At 38.5% G+C, this 4,669-nt stretch overlaps 1 non-coding gene across 1 annotated transcript; it reads left to right on the top strand.

Moving 5' to 3' along the window:
- The first annotated feature begins 3,407 nt into the window (after window positions 1–3,407).
- On the top strand, window positions 3,408–3,512 carry LOC132643001 (small nucleolar RNA R71). Its single transcript, XR_009583465.1, has one exon. It is a non-coding gene; the product is annotated as a small nucleolar RNA R71 (small nucleolar RNA).
- The last annotated feature ends 1,157 nt before the right edge of the window (window positions 3,513–4,669 follow it).

Below are 4,669 nucleotides of genomic sequence, written 5' to 3'. Positions count from 1 at the left end.
TCTTACGAATAAAACTGGAAATTAAACGATTATAATTGTCTTGAAAGTATTGAAGAGTACTAAGAACAAATTGTCTCCACAAAAGTCTCAAAATTCAAGATTTCAAAAGTATGAAAGTGATAAAAAATCATTCAAAACCCTATTGGCTATTTATAAGATTCAAATCCTTCTTCAACATGGAACAAATCACGTCAACCGTGCGGAAAGAGTATGGGACGTACATTGAATTATATCCCGTCTTTGTAAAATCCGGCATCTGACTAACTTTGAACTTTGGAAGAAGTACGGGCAAATGTCCATCCCGTTCTTTTAAGTATGGGACGTACTCTCACGACGTCCTTTTCCTTAGTGCTTAATGACTTTCTGTTGCTTTCAGCCAAGGGACGGGCACCAAGTATGGCCCCTCTTTATATGTACGGGATATACTTTCCAAGACGTACTTGCCTTCAATATTCCAGAAACTTCGATGGATTTCCTCCCAAGTGCGAGGAATAGGTACGTCCCGTCCTTTCAAGTACGGGGTGTCCTTCTTCATGTTTTGCTCCATTTTGCTGAAACTTCCGTCTTTGCACTCCTATAATGGCAAATACCTGAAGCACAATAAAAACACATCAAATTGACTAAGACTTGCTCAAAAACAAGTAAAACTTATAGCCAAAAAGCGTTGAATGTGCCAAAAATCCCCGCACTTCAACAGCCCCCAACTTAAAGTCTTTGCTTGTCCTCAAGCAAGTCATATAACATAATGACTCAATCTAACACCTAGATATCACAGAGAATTAATTTCTACATTGGTTTTGACTCTGAATTACCAGCATGCACGTTTCTCTTCCAAGGACTACCCCATTTTTCTATTTTCAAACATTATGCATAATTGAAGAATGGTATGAATAACAATGATGCTTCAATGCATAACATTACATTATCGAACATATTATGCTGCACATAAACGTTACTTTAGGCGGTCACTTCACTTTCATCAATCCTCATCCTTATGCCCTCACATAGACCAAAGAATGTCCCAACACACATATATACAACAATAATGGGACGAAGACGAAAGAGAAGAGAATACATTCACACTCACAAATAAATTCATATCTATACATGCTAATACCATAAGCTTGCCCTTATTTTCTAGGCTTTCATCCTCGGTTCGTTCAGTTGTGATCATATTAGGACTTGGTTCTGGCTTGTAATGTAGGCTTAGGGACGAGTAGGATACTTTTTTGGTATTAGTGACTAACCCTCCTTGAACACTACATCTCTTCACCTCAATTCGCCTTTTATTCAAGACCGTAGGACGTATGTACTCGTGCAAAATCTCCACTAAATGCTCAATCTGTTCCTCGGTCAATAATGCTGAAACAATCACTAGCAAAGTCTGGTTCGGACCAAGGAACTCAAACCTTAAGTGTGATGGGAGTTGCTTAGCTTATGTTTTGGTGGCTCAACAATAGAAGGCTTAGCTGGTGGAGTAGTTCTATTTTCAAGGTCAAGATTAAGCTTTCATGGGGTGTAAGAACCCAGACCCTCAAGTGAATTTATCGTTTCCACGTAGCCATCCATATCATCAGCATCAAAGTTCATTAGAACCGCAACAAGAGCTTCTCCCAGACTTTCTTCTTCCATTTTATGTTCGACAGAATCATCAATCCCATCAAACGAATCAATAACTGAGATACTCTCATAAGCACTTGGCAACTTCATCACCTTGCTTGCTTGGAAAGTTACTTCTTCATTATTCACTCGGAACTTAATTTCATTCTTTTCAAAGTCCATAAGCGCTCTGTCCGTAGCAAGGAATGATTTTTCCAAGATGATGGGAATATCTCTATCCACCGTACAATCTGAATAACGAAATCAGCAAGCTTCATGAACTTACCCACTTGCACCAACACATCATTTATAACCCCAACTGGCTTCTTGATAGATCTTTCCGCCATCTGTAATCGAGTAGAAGTCGGTCTAGGTATTCCTAATCAGGATTGTTTCAAAATAGCAAGGGGCATTAAGTTGATACTTGCTCCATTATCACACAGAGCACGGGTGAATGCATGAAGCCCAATATTGCACGGAATGGTAATCGCCCCTGGATCTCCCTTCCTTTGAACTGTGGTGGAAGCAATAATCGAACTCACACGATTAGTCAAATTCATTGTCTCATGTTGTACAGACCTTTTCTTCATAAGCAGGTCTTTCACAAACTTAGCAAATCCGAACATCTCTTTGACTGCATCTAAGAATGAAAAATACACTGTTAACTGCTTCAACTAATCATAGAACTTTTGAAACTTAGCATTATCATTCTTCATTGCCAAACTCTAAGGAAAGGGAGGCTTTGCTTTGTGCATCTGAGTTAGAGAGCGAAGAGCCCCTTTTATCATGTGTTTCCTTATAGCAGCAGCAACCTTTAGAGTATCAACAACATTTTCTTCACCATAGACCTCTTAATCAATGATAGGCGCATCAGAATGCACCTCTTCTTCCTCAATAATTGGATCTATAACAACCACCTTCTTGTCAAAACCTTGAAGTATTTTACCACTCCTTATGCTAATAGCAAAAGTACGTTCCACGCCACCACATTTCTTTGGGTTTGGAATAGTCTCACTAGGAATCCCATATTTTCTGGCAGGATGTTGTTCTCTAGAAAGATCACGCATCTACTGTTCCATGTTCTGAATAGCTGCGGAATGAGAAAACACTATCTCCGATAGCTTCGCTAATGTCTTTTTAGTATTTGTCAGACTTGCAAACGCTTGTTCAAGCATTGACTTCAACCTCGAACTACCTTGATCATTCGACTGCCCTTTTGGTGGAATGTAAGGGTTGGAAGTTTTGTTCCCGAGGTTACCATTGTTGTTGTTATATCTACCTTGGTTCGGTCCACCATAGTTGTTATTTTAGTTTCCTTGGTTGTATGCACCCTGCCCTTGTTGAGGTCTCCAATACCTTTGATTTGGTCTAGAAACATCCCCTTTCGCTACATAGCCTGCATATTGAACATTCTCAACCTGCTGAGGAGGACCATATCTATATGGACCCTCGTGGTATTGGTACATTCCAGGCAGCATGCCTGAGATATCTTCACAAATGTTTACCTTCTTCGATTACCTCTTATCAAGCCTCTTTGTCAATAAAGAGAGACTAGTGGCCAATTGTGCCAACGTCTGCTACGTTTCCTGGCAATCTTTCACAATATTTTGAATCAATGGTGTTCCAAGTGATACCCATCAGAAGTACTTGAATGCCATGCTTGACTGTGTGTAGTCAAGCAATCAAGTATATCAGTAATATTAGCATAAGACTTATTCATGAAACACCCGCTGGCAGCATTATTGGCTATCGCTTGGCTCGTAGGATCCAAACCTCTGTAGAACTTCTCCTTCAAAATCTAATCTGGAAAACCATGGTTTGGACTCCTATCCAAATATTCTTTGTACCTCTCCCAAGCTTCAAAAAGTTGTTCCCAATTATGTTGTTTGAACTCGAAATCTGATCATGAGTTTCAGCTCTTTTACTCGAGGGGTACCACTTCCTGAGAAACATTGTGACCATCTCTTCCCATGTAGAATTAGAGTTTCGGGGCACCTTGTGAACCATTTTCTTGCTTCTCCGGCTAATGAATATTTGAAGAGTTTCAGTCGGACTGCTTCTTGAGTCACATCCCGTTGGATATGCTAAGAGCACGCATCCAAAAAGTTTGTTATATGTCGGTGAGGGTCATCATCGACTGCATTCTGAATGTATCCCTCTTGTTTGAGCATATAATAGAGGGAATTATCAAACTTGATAGTAGTAGCAGTCATCCTCAAATAAATTATTGCAAATGAAAAGTCTTCATCAGCTTCTGACTCATCAGCAAAAAAATATCGACTGGAAGATCGTTGTTAGCCATGATCACCTGGTTTACAAGATATCAAACAAGGTGTATTGGAATATGGCAAAGACTTTAAGACGAGTAAACACTATTTAGTAATTTCAAAACTGTATTCCCTGGTAACGGCGCAAAAATTTGATACGTTCAAATTTACACTTTTAATAGCGATGTCAAATATAGTAACCCACCGAGGTTGGCATCGAATTCCATAGAGAATATGGTGTGAAAATTTTACTAAACAAGTATTATAGTAATCTTGCTATCCTAGTGTATTCTAGAAAAAGTGTTTTATAGTTGTTTTGGTTTGTGGACTAACTTAAAGTGACTAGAAATTTAAAGTAGTAAATATATGGGTAAAAAGAACCAAGGTTGTGTCCCCGTCAGATCAAGTGTATGATCATAGGTATCGATCTTGATATACTTTTAATGGATCGTTTGTATGGATGCACTTAACCTCTACATGAATCTAAACTATTTCCCAATAAGAAAAGATTATTTCTTTCTACGCTTTTTCCAAAGATAAGAAAGTATGCATGAAGAATGGTAAACTATGCCAAGTAAATTCCTCTTATTCCTAAGTGAATTTATTAAACAAGGTTTAAAGCCTTGAGTTGTTGTTATTTGTTCTTACCTAACTCTAGTTATTTTCCCAAATGAACTAAAGTTTATGGCATTAGCTAATGTTTGTAACCACTAACTATATGACGAAAACGAAGAACAAATAAACCCTAACAATCCATTTTGTGTATATCATTCACGATCCCCAATCACAACACACCCATCCTT

Source organism: Lycium barbarum, chromosome 5, assembly GCF_019175385.1.
Source record: "Lycium barbarum isolate Lr01 chromosome 5, ASM1917538v2, whole genome shotgun sequence".
NCBI lineage: Eukaryota > Viridiplantae > Streptophyta > Magnoliopsida > Solanales > Solanaceae > Lycium > Lycium barbarum.
This window is presented reverse-complemented; position numbering and strand designations above follow the sequence as displayed.